The sequence below is a fragment of the Lissotriton vulgaris genome, chromosome 5 (genome assembly GCF_964263255.1).
Source record: "Lissotriton vulgaris chromosome 5, aLisVul1.2, whole genome shotgun sequence".
NCBI classification, from domain to species: Eukaryota; Metazoa; Chordata; class Amphibia; order Caudata; family Salamandridae; genus Lissotriton; species Lissotriton vulgaris.
Window position 1 is genome coordinate 735,344,537 of NC_141693.1, and position 20,609 is coordinate 735,365,145.

Here is a 20,609-nt window from a genome sequence, read left to right on the forward strand (position 1 = left end):
AATGCGGTGAACGTCTTTTTAATGCCTAAAGGAATGATTGTGAGTTTTACTTACCATATAAATTGGTCAAATGATGCCGTATGCCTGAAGACTTGCTTTTTTTTTTTCTTCAGTCTCGGCAATGCAGAGAAATTCTGTGGTGAAACACTGCCCCTGCTGGCCACTCAGTATAATCTGCAGATGGAAAAGTCCACTGTTAGAACAATTTTTATAAAGGGTAAACAGATCAATACTATGGAGTCTATATTATTGTGAAAATCAACAGCTCATTAGAAAATCAAATCCCAATTAGTGTTTTTAACCTCCCATACTTCTTTGAATCCCACGCCTCACTTGCTAACACTCTCTAAACAACTGTAGCACATACATTGGGACACAGATATATTGATCTTTTTGCCAGCCAAGTGGCAGTGAACCCTTCTGAATTCATTTGTTTTAGGATATGGTACACTGGTAGAAATTAAGCCAGCTGATAAGTTGAGAGAGGAAGGGTTATGCTACAGTTAATGGGAATAATAAAATCAATGAATAGCATATTTACCATCCTCATTTTAGCCAATTTCTACCAGTTCAGCAATAGTAAAGTTGAGACTCTTCTGCTAAAACGTATGTTCATACAAATTCAGAAGTCTCAAAAAAAATGCCCCAATTTCTTTCATCTTAACATCTTAGTTTGCAGTAGGGCATCCTGTCTACCCTACTACTCATTTAATTACCAAGAAGAATGTATCCAACTGTTTAATAGGCAACAGAGTGGCCCTCATGTCAGACAACATCTTGTTTTTGCTTTATGATGTCAGCTTGCTAGGCAACAGAGTGGCCCTCAGGTCAGACACCATTCTTGCTTTAGCTTTATGATGTCAGAGCACCAGTGGACCAATTGTCCTTGTGGGAGCTGACCACACAGGAGGATGAGATTTCAGAAGTTATGCAGTAGGTTACTATCTGTGTTTGTAAGGCAAGTAGGAGGGGGAATGGTAAAGGACAGTGAACCACTCAAAGCATAGGGGCCTTTTTGAAAGTGGGCTGGGGATACAAAAATAGAGATTATCCCTGACACCAATCCATCTTGAGTGTCAGAGCCCAACATGCAAAGTGCAGGGGAAGTGGTTAAATGAGCTTTCTTCCGTGAGAAGGAAACACTATCGTTCTAAAGTGAGATAGTGCATTTCAACCTCAAAGGCAGCTAATTCCTCAAATGGAACATTGCTAGCACCAGGATCTAAAGCAGGCTTTCACTGTGTTGAAGGTAGTCAGTTTTTGTTAAATATCATGACCAACACAATGTGATCCATATTACTTCCATATTGACAGAAAATATATTCAGGCACAGGCTCCCACTAGAAGGTAATGAGGACATTCAAATGCGGTGAACATCTTTTTAATGCCTAAAGGAATGATTGTGAGTTTTACTTACCATATAAATTGGTCAAATGATGCCGTATGCCAGAAGACTTGCTTTTTTTTTTTTCTTCAGTCTCGGCAATGCAGAGAAATTCTGTGGTGAAACACTGCCCCTGCTGGCCATTCAGTATAATCTGCAGATGGAAAAGTCGACTGTTAGAACAATTTTTATAAAGGGTAAACAGATCAATACTATGGAGTCTATATTATTGTGAAAATCAACAGCTCATTAGAAAATCAAACCCCAATTAGTGTTTGTAACCTCCCATACTTCTTTGAATCCCACACCTCACTTGCTAACACTCTCTAAACAACTGTAGCACATACATTGGGACACAGATATATTGATCTTTTTGCCAGCCAAGTGGCAGTGAACCCTTCTGAATTCATTTGTTTTAGGATATGGTACACTGGTAGAAATTAAGCCAGCTGATAAGTTGAGACAGGAAGGGTTATGCTACAGTTAATGGGAATAATAAAATCAATGAATAGCATATTTACCATCCTCATTTTAGCCAATTTCTACCAGTTCAGCAATAGTAAAGTTGAGACTCTTCTGCTCAAACGTACGTTCATATAAATTCAGAAGTCTCAAAAAATGCCCCAATTTCTTTAATCTTAACATCTTAGTTTGCAGTAGGGCATCCTGCCTACCCTACTACTCATTTAATTACCAAGATGAATGTATCCTACTGTTTAATAGGCAACAGAGTGGCCCTCATGTCAGACAACATCTTGTTTTTGCTTTATGATGTTAGCTTGCTAGGCAACAGAGTGGCCCTCAGGTCAGACAACATTCTTGCTTTAGCTTTATGATGTCAGAGCACCAGTGGACCAATTGTCCTTGTGGGAGCTGACCACACAGGAGGATGAGATTTCAGAAGTTATGCAGTAGGTTACTATCTGTGTTTGTAAGGCAAGTAGGAGTGGGAATGGTAAAGGACGCTGAACCACTCAAAGCATAGGGGCCTTTTTGAAAGTGGGCTGGGGATACAAAAATAGAGATTATCCCTGACACCAATCCATCTTGAGTGTCAGAGCCCAACATGCAAAGTGCAGGGGAAGTGGTTAAATGAGCTTTCTTCCGTGAGAAGGAAACACTATCGTTCTAAAGTGAGATAGTGCATTTCAACCTCAAAGGCAGCTAATTCCTCAAATGGAACATTGCTAGCACCAGGATCTAAAGCAGGCTTTCACTGTGTTGAAGGTAGTCAGTTTTTGTTAAATATCATGACCAAAACAATGTGATCCATATTACTTCCATATTGACAGAAAATATATTCAGGCACAGGCTCCCACTAGAAGGTAATGAGGACATTCAAATGCGGTGAACGTCTTTTTAATGCCTAAAGGAATGATTGTGAGTTTTACTTACCATATAAATTGTTCAAATGATGCCGTATGCCGGAAGACTTGCTTTTTTTTTTTTCTTCAGTCTCGGCAATGCAGAGAAATTCTGTGGTGAAACACTGCCCCTGCTGGCCATTCAGTATATTCTGCAGATGGAAAAGTCCACTGTTAGAACTATTTTTATAAAGGGTAAACAGATCAATACTATGGAGTCTATATTATTGTGAAAATCAACAGCTCATTAGAAAATCAAATCCCAATTAGTGTTTTCAACCTCCCATACTTCTTTGAATCCCACGCCTCACTTGCTAACACTCTCTAAACAACTGTAGCACATACATTGGGACACAGATATATTGATCTTTTTGCCAGCCAAGTGGCAGTGAACCCTTCTGAATTCATTTGTTTTAGGATATGGTACACTGGTAGAAATTAAGCCAGCTGATAAGTTGAGAGAGGAAGGGTTATGCTACAGTTAATGGGAATAATAAAATCAATGAATAGCATATTTACCATCCTCATTTTAGCCAATTTCTACCAGTTCAGCAATAGTAAAGTTGAGACTCTTCTGCTCAAACGTACGTTCATATAAATTCAGAAGTCTCAAAAAATGCCCCAATTTCTTTAATCTTAACATCTTAGTTTGCAGTAGGGCATCCTGCCTACCCTACTACTCATTTAATTACCAAGATGAATGTATCCTACTGTTTAATAGGCAACAGAGTGGCCCTCATGTCAGACAACATCTTGTTTTTGCTTTATGATGTCAGCTTGCTAGGCAACAGAGTGGCCCTCAGGTCAGACAACATTCTTGCTTTAGCTTTATGATGTCAGAGCACCAGTGGACCAATTGTCCTTGTGGGAGCTGACCACACAGGAGGATGAGATTTCAGAAGTTATGCAGTAGATTACTATCTGTGTTTGTAAGGCAAGTAGGAGGGGGAATGGTAAAGGACGCTGAACCACTCAAAGCATAGGGGCCTTTTTGAAAGTGGGCTGGGGATACAAAAATAGAGATTATCCCTGATACCAATCCATCTTGAGTGTCAGAGCCCAACATGCAAAGTGCAGGGGAAGTGGTTAAATGAGCTTTCTTCCGTGAGAAGGAAACACTATCGTTCTAAAGTGAGATAGTGCATTTCAACCTCAAAGGCAGCTAATTCCTCAAATGGAACATTGCTAGCACCAGGATCGAAAGCAGGCTTTCACTGTGTTGAAGGTAGTCAGTTTTTGTTAAATATCATGACCAACACAATGTGATCCATATTACTTCCATATTGACAGAAAATATATTCAGGCACAGGCTCCCACTAGAAGGTAATGAGGACATTCAAATGCGGTGAACGTCTTTTTAATGCCTAAAGGAATGATTGTGAGTTTTACTTACCATATAAATTGTTCAAATGATGCCGTATGCCGGAAGACTTGCTTTTTTTTTTCTTCAGTCTCGGCAATGCAGAGAAATTCTGTGGTGAAACACTGCCCCTGCTGGCCATTCAGTATAATCTGCAGATGGAAAAGTCCACTGTTAGAACAATTTTTACAAAGGGTAAACAGATCAATACTATGGAGTCTATATTATTGTGAAAATCAACAGCTCATTAGAAAATCAAATCCCAATCAGTGTTTTTAACCTCCCATGCTTCTTTGAATCCCACGCCTCACTTGCTAACACTCTCTAAACAACTGTAGCACATACATTGGGACACAGATATATTGATCTTTTTGCCAGCCAAGTGGCAGTGAACCCTTCTGAATTCATTTGTTTTAGGATATGGTACACTGGTAGAAATTAAGCCAGCTGATAAGTTGGGAGAGGAAGGGTTATGCTACAGTTAATGGGAATAATAAAATCAATGAATAGCATATTTACCATCCTCATTTTAGCCAATTTCTACCAGTTCAGCAATAGTAAAGTTGAGACTCTTCTGCTCAAACGTACGTTCATATAAATTCAGAAGTCTCAAAAAATGCCCCAATTTCTTTAATCTTAACATCTTAGTTTGCAGTAGGGCATCCTGCCTACCCTACTACTCATTTAATTACCAAGATGAATGTATCCTACTGTTTAATAGGCAACAGAGTGGCCCTCATGTCAGACAACATCTTGTTTTTGCTTTATGATGTTAGCTTGCTAGGCAACAGAGTGGCCCTCAGGTCAGACAACATTCTTGCTTTAGCTTTATGATGTCAGAGCACCAGTGGACCAATTGTCCTTGTGGGAGCTGACCACACAGGAGGATGAGATTTCAGAAGTTATGCAGTAGGTTACTATCTGTGTTTGTAAGGCAAGTAGGAGTGGGAATGGTAAAGGACGCTGAACCACTCAAAGCATAGGGGCCTTTTTGAAAGTGGGCTGGGGATACAAAAATAGAGATTATCCCTGATACCAATCCATCTTGAGTGTCAGAGCCCAACATGCAAAGTGCAGGGGAAGTGGTTAAATGAGCTTTCTTCCGTGAGAAGGAAACACTATCGTTCTAAAGTGAGATAGTGCATTTCAACCTCAAAGGCAGCTAATTCCTCAAATGGAACATTGCTAGCACCAGGATCTAAAGCAGGCTTTCACTGTGTTGAAGGTAGTCAGTTTTTGTTAAATATCATGACCAAAACAATGTGATCCATATTACTTCCATATTGACAGAAAATATATTCAGGCACAGGCTCCCACTAGAAGGTAATGAGGACATTCAAATGCGGTGAACGTCTTTTTAATGCCTAAAGGAATGATTGTGAGTTTTACTTACCATATAAATTGTTCAAATGATGCCGTATGCCGGAAGACTTGCTTTTTTTTTTTTCTTCAGTCTCGGCAATGCAGAGAAATTCTGTGGTGAAACACTGCCCCTGCTGGCCATTCAGTATATTCTGCAGATGGAAAAGTCCACTGTTAGAACAATTTTTATAAAGGGTAAACAGATCAATACTATGGAGTCTATATTATTGTGAAAATCAACAGCTCATTAGAAAATCAAATCCCAATTAGTGTTTTCAACCTCCCATACTTCTTTGAATCCCACGCCTCACTTGCTAACACTCTCTAAACAACTGTAGCACATACATTGGGACACAGATATATTGATCTTTTTGCCAGCCAAGTGGCAGTGAACCCTTCTGAATTCATTTGTTTTAGGATATGGTACACTGGTAGAAATTAAGCCAGCTGATAAGTTGAGAGAGGAAGGGTTATGCTACAGTTAATGGGAATAATAAAATCAATGAATAGCATATTTACCATCCTCATTTTAGCCAATTTCTACCAGTTCAGCAATAGTAAAGTTGAGACTCTTCTGCTCAAACGTACGTTCATATAAATTCAGAAGTCTCAAAAAATGCCCCAATTTCTTTAATCTTAACATCTTAGTTTGCAGTAGGGCATCCTGCCTACCCTACTACTCATTTAATTACCAAGATGAATGTATCCTACTGTTTAATAGGCAACAGAGTGGCCCTCATGTCAGACAACATCTTGTTTTTGCTTTATGATGTTAGCTTGCTAGGCAACAGAGTGGCCCTCAGGTCAGACAACATTCTTGCTTTAGCTTTATGATGTCAGAGCACCAGTGGACCAATTGTCCTTGTGGGAGCTGACCACACAGGAGGATGAGATTTCAGAAGTTATGCAGTAGGTTACTATCTGTGTTTGTAAGGCAAGTAGGAGGGGGAATGGTAAAGGACGCTGAACCACTCAAAGCATAGGGGCCTTTTTGAAAGTGGGCTGGGGATACAAAAATAGAGATTATCCCTGATACCAATCCATCTTGAGTGTCAGAGCCCAACATGCAAAGTGCAGGGGAAGTGGTTAAATGAGCTTTCTTCCGTGAGAAGGAAACACTATCGTTCTAAAGTGAGATAGTGCATTTCAACCTCAAAGGCAGCAAATTCCTCAAATGGAACATTGCTAGCGCCAGGATCTAAAGCAGGCTTTCGTAGTGTTGAAGGTAGTCAGTTTTTGTTAAATATCATGACCAACACAATGTGATCCATATTACTTCCATATTGACAGAAAATATATTCAGGCACAGGCTCCCACTAGAAGGTAATGAGGACATTCAAATGCTGTGAACGTCTTTTTAATGCCTAAAGGAATGATTGTGAGTTTTACTTACCATATAAATTGTTCAAATGATTCCGTATGCCGGAAGACTTGCTTTTTTTTTTTCTTCAGTCTCGGCAATGCAGAGGAATTCTGTGGTGAAACACTGCCTCTGCTGGCCATTCAGTATAATCTGCAGATGGAAAAGTCGACTGTTAGAACAATTTTTATAAAGGGTAAACAGATCAATACTATGGAGTCTATATTATTGTGAAAATCAACAGCTCATTAGAAAATCAAACCCCAATTAGTGTTTTTAACCTCCCATACTTCTTTGAATCCCACACCTCACTTGCTAACACTCTCTAAACAACTGTAGCACATACATTGGGACACAGATATATTGATCTTTTTGCCAGCCAAGTGGCAGTGAACCCTTCTGAATTCATTTGTTTTAGGATATGGTACACTGGTAGAAATTAAGCCAGCTGATAAGTTGAGACAGGAAGGGTTATGCTACAGTTAATGGGAATAATAAAATCAATGAATAGCATATTTACCATCCTCATTTTAGCCAATTTCTACCAGTTCAGCAATAGTAAAGTTGAGACTCTTCTGCTCAAACGTACGTTCATATAAATTCAGAAGTCTCAAAAAATGCCCCAATTTCTTTAATCTTAACATCTTAGTTTGCAGTAGGGCATCCTGTCTACCCTACTACTCATTTAATTACCAAGATGAATGTATCCTACTGTTTAATAGGCAACAGAGTGGCCCTCATGTCAGACAACATCTTGTTTTTGCTTTATGATGTCAGCTTGCTAGGCAACAGAGTGGCCCTCAGGTCAGACAACATTCTTGCTTTAGCTTTATGATGTCAGAGCACCAGTGGACCAATTGTCCTTGTGGGAGCTGACCACACAGGAGGATGAGATTTCAGAAGTTATGCAGTAGGTTACTATATGTGTTTGTAAGGCAAGTAGGAGGGGGAATGGTAAAGGACGCTGAACCACTCAAAGCATAGGGGCCTTTTTGAAAGGGGCTGGGGATACAAAAATAGAGATTATCCCTGATACCAATCCATCTTGAGTGTCAGAGCCCAACATGCAAAGTGCAGGGGAAGTGGTTAAATGAGCTTTCTTCCGTGAGAAGGAAACACTATCGTTCTAAAGTGAGATAGTGCATTTCAACCTCAAAGGCAGCTAATTCCTCAAATGGAACATTGCTAGCACCAGGATCTAAAGCAGGCTTTCACTGTGTTGAAGGTAGTCAGTTTTTGTTAAATATCATGACCAACACAATGTGATCCATATTACTTCCATATTGACAGAAAATATATTCAGGCACAGGCTCCCACTAGAAGGTAATGAGGACATTCAAATGCGGTGAACGTCTTTTTAATGCCTAAAGGAATGATTGTGAGTTTTACTTACCATATAAATTGTTCAAATGATGCCGTATGCCGGAAGACTTGCTTTTTTTTTTTTCTTCAGTCTCGGCAATGCAGAGAAATTCTGTGGTGAAACACTGCCCCTGCTGGCCATTCAGTATATTCTGCAGATGGAAAAGCCCACTGTTAGAACAATTTTTATAAAGGGTAAACAGATCAATACTATGGAGTCTATATTATTGTGAAAATCAACAGCTCATTAGAAAATCAAATCCCAATTAGTGTTTTTAACCTCCCATACTTCTTTGAATCCCACGCCTCACTTGCTAACACTCTCTAAACAACTGTAGCACATACATTGGGACACAGATATATTGATCTTTTTGCCAGCCAAGTGGCAGTGAACCCTTCTGAATTCATTTGTTTTAGGATATGGTACACTGGTAGAAATTAAGCCAGCTGATAAGTTGAGAGAGGAAGGGTTATGCTACAGTTAATGGGAATAATAAAATCAATGAATAGCATATTTACCATCCTCATTTTAGCCAATTTCTACCAGTTCAGCAATAGTAAAGTTGAGACTCTTCTGCTCAAACGTACGTTCATATAAATTCAGAAGTCTCAAAAAATGCCCCAATTTCTTTAATCTTAACATCTTAGTTTGCAGTAGGGCATCCTGTCTACCCTACTACTCATTTACTTACCAAGATGAATGTATCCTACTGTTTAATAGGCAACAGAGTGGCCCTCATGTCAGACATCATCTTGTTTTTGCTTTATGATGTCAGCTTGCTAGGCAACAGAGTGGCCCTCAGGTCAGACAACATTCTTGCTTTAGCTTTATGATGTCAGAGCACCAGTGGACCAATTGTCCTTGTGGGAGCTGACCACACAGGAGGATGAGATTTCAGAAGTTATGCAGTAGGTTACTATCTGTGTTTGTAAGGCAAGTAGGAGGGGGAATGGTAAAGGACGCTGAACCACTCAAAGCATAGGGGCCTTTTTGAAAGTGGGCTGGGGATACAAAAATAGAGATTATCCCTGATACCAATCCATCTTGAGTGTCAGAGCCCAACATGCAAAGTGCAGGGGAAGTGGTTAAATGAGCTTTCTTCTGTGAGAAGGAAACACTATCGTTCTAAAGTGAGATAGTGCATTTCAACCTCAAAGGCAGCTAATTCCTCAAATGGAACATTGCTAGCACCAGGATCGAAAGCAGGCTTTCACTGTGTTGAAGGTAGTCAGTTTTTGTTAAATATCATGACCAACACAATGTGATCCATATTACTTCCATATTGACAGAAAATATATTCAGGCACAGGCTCCCACTAGAAGGTAATGAGGACATTCAAATGCGGTGAACGTCTTTTTAATGCCTAAAGGAATGATTGTGAGTTTTACTTACCATATAAATTGTTCAAATGATGCCGTATGCCGGAAGACTTGCTTTTTTTTTTTCTTCAGTCTCGGCAATGCAGAGAAATTCTGTGGTGAAACACTGCCCCTGCTGGCCATTCAGTATAATCTGCAGATGGAAAAGTCCACTGTTAGAACAATTTTTACAAAGGGTAAACAGATCAATACTATGGAGTCTATATTATTGTGAAAATCAACAGCTCATTAGAAAATCAAATCCCAATCAGTGTTTTTAACCTCCCATACTTCTTTGAATCCCACGCCTCACTTGCTAACACTCTCTAAACAACTGTAGCACATACATTGGGACACAGATATATTGATCTTTTTGCCAGCCAAGTGGCAGTGAACCCTTCTGAATTCATTTGTTTTAGGATATGGTACACTGGTAGAAATTAAGCCAGCTGATAAGTTGAGAGAGGAAGGGTTATGCTACAGTTAATGGGAATAATAAAATCAATGAATAGCATATTTACCATCCTCATTTTAGCCAATTTCTACCAGTTCAGCAATAGTAAAGTTGAGACTCTTCTGCTCAAACGTACGTTCATATAAATTCAGAAGTCTCAAAAAATGCCCCAATTTCTTTAATCTTAACATCTTAGTTTGCAGTAGGGCATCCTGTCTACCCTACTACTCATTTAATTACCAAGATGAATGTATCCTACTGTTTAATAGGCAACAGAGTGGCCCTCATGTCAGACAACATCTTGTTTTTGCTTTATGATGTCAGCTTGCTAGGCAACAGAGTGGCCCTCAGGTCAGACACCATTCTTGCTTTAGCTTTATGATGTCAGAGCACCAGTGGACCAATTGTCCTTGTGGGAGCTGACCACACAGGAGGATGAGATTTCAGTAGTGATGCAGTAGGTTACTATCTGTGTTTGTAAGGCAAGTAGGAGGGGGAATGGTAAAGGACGCTGAACCACTCAAAGCATAGGGGCCTTTCTGAAAGTGGGCTGGGGATACAAAAATAGAGATTATCCCTGATACCAATCCATCTTGAGTGTCAGAGCCCAACATGCAAAGTGCAGGGGAAGTGGTTAAATGAGCTTTCTTCCGTGAGAAGGAAACACTATCGTTCTAAAGTGAGATAGTGCATTTCAACCTCAAAGGCAGCTAATTCCTCAAATGGAACATTGCTAGCACCAGGATCGAAAGCAGGCTTTCACTGTGTTGAAGGTAGTCAGTTTTTGTTAAATATCATGACCAACACAATGTGATCCATATTACTTCCATATTGACAGAAAATATATTCAGGCACAGGCTCCCACTAGAAGGTAATGAGGACATTCAAATGCGGTGAACGTCTTTTTAATGCCTACAGGAATGATTGTGAGTTTTACTTACCATATAAATTGGTCAAATGATGCCGTATGCCGGAAGACTTGCTTTTTTTTTTTTTCTTCAGTCTCGGCAATGCAGAGAAATTCTGTGGTGAAACACTGCCCCTGCTGGCCATTCAGTATAATCTGCAGATGGAAAAGTCCACTGTTAGAACAATTTTTATAAAGGGTAAACAGATCAATACTATGGAGTCTATATTATTGTGAAAATCAACAGCTCATTAGAAAATCAAATCCCAATTAGTGTTTTCAACCTCCCATACTTCTTTGAATCCCACGCCTCACTTGCTAACACTCTCTAAACAACTGTAGCACATACATTGGGACACAGATATATTGATCTTTTTGCCAGCCAAGTGGCAGTGAACCCTTCTGAATTCATTTGTTTTAGGATATGGTACACTGGTAGAAATTAAGCCAGCTGATAAGTTGAGAGAGGAAGGGTTATGCTACAGTTAATGGGAATAATAAAATCAATGAATAGCATATTTACCATCCTCATTTTAGCCAATTTCTACCAGTTCAGCAATAGTAAAGTTGAGACTCTTCTGCTCAAACGTACGTTCATATAAATTCAGAAGTCTCAAAAAATGCCCCAATTTCTTTAATCTTAACATCTTAGTTTGCAGTAGGGCATCCTGTCTACCCTACTACTCATTTAATTACCAAGATGAATGTATCCTACTGTTTAATAGGCAACAGAGTGGCCCTCATGTCAGACAACATCTTGTTTTTGCTTTATGATGTCAGCTTGCTAGGCAACAGAGTGGCCCTCAGGTCAGACACCATTCTTGCTTTAGCTTTATGATGTCAGAGCACCAGTGGACCAATTGTCCTTGTGGGAGCTGACCACACAGGAGGATGAGATTTCAGAAGTTATGCAGTAGGTTACTATCTGTGTTTGTAAGGCAAGTAGGAGGGGGAATGGTAAAGGACGCTGAACCACTCAAAGCATAGGGGCCTTTTTGAAAGTGGGCTGGGGATACAAAAATAGAGATTATCCCTGATACCAATCCATCTTGAGTGTCAGAGCCCAACATGCAAAGTGCAGGGGAAGTGGTTAAATGAGCTTTCTTCCGTGAGAAGGAAACACTATCGTTCTAAAGTGAGATAGTGCATTTCAACCTCAAAGGCAGCTAATTCCTCAAATGGAACATTGCTAGCACCAGGATCGAAAGCAGGCTTTCACTGTGTTGAAGGTAGTCAGTTTTTGTTAAATATCATGACCAACACAATGTGATCCATATTACTTCCATATTGACAGAAAATATATTCAGGCACAGGCTCCCACTAGAAGGTAATGAGGACATTCAAATGCGGTGAACGTCTTTTTAATGCCTACAGGAATGATTGTGAGTTTTACTTACCATATAAATTGGTCAAATGATGCCGTATGCCGGAAGACTTGCTTTTTTTTTTTTCTTCAGTCTCGGCAATGCAGAGAAATTCTGTGGTGAAACACTGCCCCTGCTGGCCATTCAGTATAATCTGCAGATGGAAAAGTCCACTGTTAGAACAATTTTTACAAAGGGTAAACAGATCAATACTATGGAGTCTATATTATTGTGAAAATCAACAGCTCATTAGAAAATCAAATCCCAATTAGTGTTTTCAACCTCCCATACTTCTTTGAATCCCACGCCTCACTTGCTAACACTCTCTAAACAACTGTAGCACATACATTGGGACACAGATATATTGATCTTTTTGCCAGCCAAGTGGCAGTGAACCCTTCTGAATTCATTTGTTTTAGGATATGGTACACTGGTAGAAATTAAGCCAGCTGATAAGTTGAGAGAGGAAGGGTTATGCTACAGTTAATGGGAATAATAAAATCAATGAATAGCATATTTACCATCCTCATTTTAGCCAATTTCTACCAGTTCAGCAATAGTAAAGTTGAGACTCTTCTGCTCAAACGTACGTTCATATAAATTCAGAAGTCTCAAAAAATGCCCCAATTTCTTTAATCTTAACATCTTAGTTTGCAGTAGGGCATCCTGTCTACCCTACTACTCATTTAATTACCAAGATGAATGTATCCTACTGTTTAATAGGCAACAGAGTGGCCCTCATGTCAGACAACATCTTGTTTTTGCTTTATGATGTCAGCTTGCTAGGCAACAGAGTGGCCCTCAGGTCAGACACCATTCTTGCTTTAGCTTTATGATGTCAGAGCACCAGTGGACCAATTGTCCTTGTGGGAGCTGACCACACAGGAGGATGAGATTTCAGAAGTTATGCAGTAGGTTACTATATGTGTTTGTAAGGCAAGTAGGAGGGGGAATGGTAAAGGACGCTGAACCACTCAAAGCATAGGGGCCTTTTTGAAAGTGGGCTGGGGATACAAAAATAGAGATTATCCCTGATACCAATCCATCTTGAGTGTCAGAGCCCAACATGCAAAGTGCAGGGGAAGTGGTTAAATGAGCTTTCTTCCGTGAGAAGGAAACACTATCGTTCTAAAGTGAGATAGTGCATTTCAACCTCAAAGGCAGCTAATTCCTCAAATGGAACATTGCTAGCACCAGGATCGAAAGCAGGCTTTCACTGTGTTGAAGGTAGTCAGTTTTTGTTAAATATCATGACCAACACAATGTGATCCACATTACTTCCATATTGACAGAAAATATATTCAGGCACAGGCTCCCACTAGAAGGTAATGAGGACATTCAAATGCGGTGAACGTCTTTTTAATGCCTACAGGAATGATTGTGAGTTTTACTTACCATATAAATTGGTCAAATGATGCCGTATGCCGGAAGACTTGCTTTTTTTTTTTTCTTCAGTCTTGGCAATGCAGAGAAATTCTGTCGTGAAACACTGCCCCTGCTGGCCATTCAGTATAATCTGCAGATGGAAAAGTCCACTGTTAGAACAATTTTTATAAAGGGTAAACGTATCAATACTATGGAGTCTATATTATTGTGAAAATCAACAGCTCATTAGAAAATCAAATCCCAATTAGTGTTTTCAACCTCCCATACTTCTTTGAATCCCACGCCTCACTTGCTAACACTCTCTAAACAACTGTAGCACATACATTGGGACACAGATATATTGATCTTTTTGCCAGCCAAGTGGCAGTGAACCCTTCTGAATTCATTTGTTTTAGGATATGGTACACTGGTAGAAATTAAGCCAGCTGATAAGTTGAGAGAGGAAGGGTTATGCTACAGTTAATGGGAATAATAAAATCAATGAATAGCATATTTACCATCCTCATTTTAGCCAATTTCTACCAGTTCAGCAATAGTAAAGTTGAGACTCTTCTGCTCAAACGTACGTTCATATAAATTCAGAAGTCTCAAAAAATGCCCCAATTTCTTTAATCTTAACATCTTAGTTTGCAGTAGGGCATCCTGTCTACCCTACTACTCATTTAATTACCAAGATGAATGTATCCTACTGTTTAATAGGCAACAGAGTGGCCCTCATGTCAGACAACATCTTGTTTTTGCTTTATGATGTCAGCTTGCTAGGCAACAGAGTGGCCCTCAGGTCAGACAACATTCTTGCTTTAGCTTTATGATGTCAGAGCACCAGTGGACCAATTGTCCTTGTGGGAGCTGACCACACAGGAGGATGAGATTTCAGAAGTTATGCAGTAGGTTACTATATGTGTTTGTAAGGCAAGTAGGAGGGGGAATGGTAAAGGACGCTGAACCACTCAAAGCATAGGGGCCTTTTTGAAAGTGGGCTGGGGATACAAAAATAGAGATTATCCCTGATACCAATCCATCTTGAGTGTCAGAGCCCAACATGCAAAGTGCAGGGGAAGTGGTTAAATGAGCTTTCTTCCGTGAGAAGGAAACACTATCGTTCTAAAGTGAGATAGTGCATTTCAACCTCAAAGGCAGCTAATTCCTCAAATGGAACATTGCTAGCACCAGGATCGAAAGCAGGCTTTCACTGTGTTGAAGGTAGTCAGTTTTTGTTAAATATCATGACCAACACAATGTGATCCACATTACTTCCATATTGACAGAAAATATATTCAGGCACAGGCTCCCACTAGAAGGTAATGAGGACATTCAAATGCGGTGAACGTCTTTTTAATGCCTACAGGAATGATTGTGAGTTTTACTTACCATATAAATTGGTCAAATGATGCCGTATGCCGGAAGACTTGCTTTTTTTTTTTTCTTCAGTCTCGGCAATGCAGAGAAATTCTGTCGTGAAACACTGCCCCTGCTGGCCATTCAGTATAATCTGCAGATGGAAAAGTCCACTGTTAGAACAATTTTTATAAAGGGTAAACAGATCAATACTATGGAGTCTATATTATTGTGAAAATCAACAGCTCATTAGAAAATCAAATCCCAATTAGTGTTTTCAACCTCCCATACTTCTTTGAATCCCACGCCTCACTTGCTAACACTCTCTAAACAACTGTAGCACATACATTGGGACACAGATATATTGATCTTTTTGCCAGCCAAGTGGCAGTGAACCCTTCTGAATTCATTTGTTTTAGGATATGGTACACTGGTAGAAATTAAGCCAGCTGATAAGTTGAGAGAGGAAGGGTTATGCTACAGTTAATGGGAATAATAAAATCAATGAATAGCATATTTACCATCCTCATTTTAGCCAATTTCTACCAGTTCAGCAATAGTAAAGTTGAGACTCTTCTGCTCAAACGTACGTTCATATAAATTCAGAAGTCTCAAAAAATGCCCCAATTTCTTTAATCTTAACATCTTAGTTTGCAGTAGGGCATCCTGTCTACCCTACTACTCATTTAATTACCAAGATGAATGTATCCTACTGTTTAATAGGCAACAGAGTGGCCCTCATGTCAGACAACATCTTGTTTTTGCTTTATGATGTCAGCTTGCTAGGCAACAGAGTGGCCCTCAGGTCAGACAACATTCTTGCTTTAGCTTTATGATGTCAGAGCACCAGTGGACCAATTGTCCTTGTGGGAGCTGACCACACAGGAGGATGAGATTTCAGAAGTTATGCAGTAGGTTACTATCTGTGTTTGTAAGGCAAGTAGGAGGGGGAATGGTAAAGGACTCTGAACCACTCAAAGAATAGGGGCCTTTTTGAAAGTGGGCTGGGGATACAAAAATAGAGATTATCCCTGATACCAATCCATCTTGAGTGTCAGAGCCCAACATGCAAAGTGAGGGGAAGTGGTTAAATGAGCTTTCTTCCGTGAGAAGGAAACACTATCGTTCTAAAGTGAGATAGTGCATTTCAAGCTCAAAGGCAGCTAATTCCTCAAATGGAACATTGCTAGCACCAGGATCGAAAGCAGGCTTTCACTGTGTTGAAGGTAGTCAGTTTTTGTTAAATATCATGACCAACACAATGTGATCCATATTACTTCCATATTGACAGAAAATATATTCAGGCACAGGCTCCCACTAGAAGGTAATGAGGACATTCAAATGCGGTGAACGTCTTTTTAATGCCTAAAGGAATGATTGTGAGTTTTACTTACCATATAAATTGTTCAAATGATGCCGTATGCCGGAAGACTTGCTTTTTTTTTTTCTTCAGTCTCGGCAATGCAGAGAAATTCTGTGGTGAAACACTGCCCCTGCTGGCCATTCAGTATAATCTGCAGATGGAAAAGTCCACTGTTAGAACAATTTTTACAAAGGGTAAACAGATCAATACTATGGAGTCTATATTATTGTGAAAATCAACAGCTCATTAGAAAATCAAATCCCAATTAGTGTTTTTAACCTCCCATACTTCTTTGAATCCCACGCCTCACTTGCTAACACTCTCTAAACAACTGTAGCACATACATTGGGACACAGATATATTGATCTTTTTGCCAGCCAAGTGGCAGTGAACCCTTCTGAATTCATTTGTTTTAGGATATGGTACACTGGTAGAAATTAAGCCAGCTGATAAGTTGAGAGAGGAAGGGTTATGCTACAGTTAATGGGAATAATAAAATCAATGAATAGCATATTTACCATCCTCATTTTAGCCAATTTCTACCAGTTCAGCAATAGTAAAGTTGAGACTCTTCTGCTCAAACGTACGTTCATATAAATTCAGAAGTCTCAAAAAATGCCCCAATTTCTTTAATCTTAACATCTTAGTTTGCAGTAGGGCATCCTGTCTACCCTACTACTCATTTAATTACCAAGATGAATGTATCCTACTGTTTAATAGGCAACAGAGTGGCCCTCATGTCAGACAACATCTTGTTTTTGCTTTATGATGTCAGCTTGCTAGGCAACAGAGTGGCCCTCAGGTCAGACAACATTCTTGCTTTAGCTTTATGATGTCAGAGCACCAGTGGACCAATTGTCCTTGTGGGAGCTGACCACACAGGAGGATGAGATTTCAGAAGTTATGCAGTAGGTTACTATCTGTGTTTGTAAGGCAAGTAGGAGGGGGAATGGTAAAGGACGCTGAACCACTCAAAGCATAGGGGCCTTTTTGAAAGTGGGCTGGGGATACAAAAATAGAGATTATCCCTGATACCAATCCATCTTGAGTGTCAGAGCCCAACATGCAAAGTGCAGGGGAAGTGGTTAAATGAGCTTTCTTCTGTGAGAAGGAAACACTATCGTTCTAAAGTGAGATAGTGCATTTCAACCTCAAAGGCAGCTAATTCCTCAAATGGAACATTGCTAGCACCAGGATCGAAAGCAGGCTTTCACTGTGTTGAAGGTAGTCAGTTTTTGTTAAATATCATGACCAACACAATGTGATCCATATTACTTCCATATTGACAGAAAATATATTCAGGCACAGGCTCCCACTAGAAGGTAATGAGGACATTCAAATGCGGTGAACGTCTTTTTAATGCCTAAAGGAATGATTGTGAGTTTTACTTACCATATAAATTGTTCAAATGATGCCGTATGCCGGAAGACTTGCTTTTTTTTTTTCTTCAGTCTCGGCAATGCAGAGAAATTCTGTGGTGAAACACTGCCCCTGCTGGCCATTCAGTATAATCTGCAGATGGAAAAGTCCACTGTTAGAACAATTTTTACAAAGGGTAAACAGATCAATACTATGGAGTCTATATTATTGTGAAAATCAACAGCTCATTAGAAAATCAAATCCCAATCAGTGTTTTTAACCTCCCATACTTCTTTGAATCCCACGCCTCACTTGCTAACACTCTCTAAACAACTGTAGCACATACATTGGGACACAGATATCTTGATCTTTTTGCCAGCCAAGTGGCAGTGAACCCTTCTGAATTCATTTGTTTTAGGATATGGTACACTGGTAGAAATTAAGCCAGCTGATAAGTTGAGAGAGGAAGGGTTATGCTACAGTTAATGGGAATAATAAAATCAATGAATAGCATATTTACCATCCTCATTTTAGCCAATTTCTACCAGTTCAGCAATAGTAAAGTTGAGACTCTTCTGCTCAAACGTACGTTCATATAAATTCAGAAGTCTCAAAAAATGCCCCAATTTCTTTAATCTTAACATCTTAGTTTGCAGTAGGGCATCCTGTCTACCCTACTACTCATTTAATTACCAAGATGAATGTATCCTACTGTTTAATAGGCAACAGAGTGGCCCTCATGTCAGACAACATCTTGTTTTTGCTTTATGATGTCAGCTTGCTAGGCAACAGAGTGGCCCTCAGGTCAGACACCATTCTTGCTTTAGCTTTATGATGTCAGAGCACCAGTGGACCAATTGTCCTTGTGGGAGCTGACCACACAGGAGGATGAGATTTCAGAAGTTATGCAGTAGGTTACTATCTGTGTTTGTAAGGCAAGTAGGAGGGGGAATGGTAAAGGACGCTGAACCACTCAAAGCATAGGGGCCTTTCTGAAAGTGGGCTGGGGATACAAAAATAGAGATTATCCCTGATACCAATCCATCTTGAGTGTCAGAGCCCAACATGCAAAGTGCAGGGGAAGTGGTTAAATGAGCTTTCTTCCGTGAGAAGGAAACACTATCGTTCTAAAGTGAGATAGTGCATTTCAACCTCAAAGGCAGCTAATTCCTCAAATGGAACATTGCTAGCACCAGGATCGAAAGCAGGCTTTCACTGTGTTGAAGGTAGTCAGTTTTTGTTAAATATCATGACCAACACAATGTGATCCATATTACTTCCATATTGACAGAAAATATATTCAGGCACAGGCTCCCACTAGAAGGTAATGAGGACATTCAAATGCGGTGAACGTCTTTTTAATGCCTACAGGAATGATTGTGAGTTTTACTTACCATATAAATTGGTCAAATGATGCCGTATGCCGGAAGACTTGCTTTTTTTTTTTTTCTTCAGTCTCGGCAATGCAGAGAAATTCTGTGGTGAAACACTGCCCCTGCTGGCCATTCAGTATAATCTGCAGATGGAAAAGTCCACTGTTAGAACAATTTTTATAAAGGGTAAACAGATCAATACTATGGAGTCTATATTATTGTGAAAATCAACAGCTCATTAGAAAATCAAATCCCAATTAGTGTTTTCAACCTCCCATACTTCTTTGAATCCCACGCCTCACTTGCTAACACTCTCTAAACAACTGTAGCACATACATTGGGACACAGATATATTGATCTTTTTGCCAGCCAAGTGGCAGTGAACCCTTCTGAATTCATTTGTTTTAGGATATGGTACACTGGTAGAAATTAAGCCAGCTGATAAGTTGAGAGAGGAAGGGTTATGCTACAGTTAATGGGAATAATAAAATCAATGAATAGCATATTTACCATCCTCATTTTAGCCAATTTCTACCAGTTCAGCAATAGTAAAGTTGAGACTCTTCTGCTCAAACGTACGTTCATATAAATTCAGAAGTCTCAAAAAATGCCCCAATTTCTTTAATCTTAACATCTTAGTTTGCAGTAGGGCATCCTGTCTACCCTACTACTCATTTAATTACCAAGATGAATGTATCCTACTGTTTAATAGGCAACAGAGTGGCCCTCATGTCAGACAACATCTTGTTTTTGCTTTATGATGTCAGCTTGCTAGGCAACAGAGTGGCCCTCAGGTCAGACACCATTCTTGCTTTAGCTTTATGATGTCAGAGCACCAGTGGACCAATTGTCCTTGTGGGAGCTGACCACACAGGAGGATGAGATTTCAGAAGTTATGCAGCAGGTTACTATCTGTGTTTGTAAGGCAAGTAGGAGGGGGAATGGTAAAGGACGCTGAACCACTCAAAGCATAGGGGCCTTTTTGAAAGTGGGCTGGGGATACAAAAATAGAGATTATCCCTGATACCAATCCATCTTGAGTGTCAGAGCCCAACATGCAAAGTGCAGGGGAAGTGGTTAAATGAGCTTTCTTCCGTGAGAAGGAAACACTATCGTTCTAAAGTGAGATAGTGCATTTCAACCTCAAAGGCAGCTAATTCCTCAAATGGAACATTGCTAGCACCAGGATCGAAAGCAGGCTTTCACTGTGTTGAAGGTAGTCAGTTTTTGTTAAATATCATGACCAACACAATGTGATCCATATTACTTCCATATTGACAGAAAATATATTCAGGCACAGGCTCCCACTAGAAGGTAATGAGGACATTCAAATGCGGTGAACGTCTTTTTAATGCCTACAGGAATGATTGTGAGTTTTACTTACCATATAAATTGGTCAAATGATGCCGTATGCCGGAAGACTTGCTTTTTTTTTTTTCTTCAGTCTCGGCAATGCAGAGAAATTCTGTGGTGAAACACTGCCCCTGCTGGCCATTCAGTATAATCTGCAGATG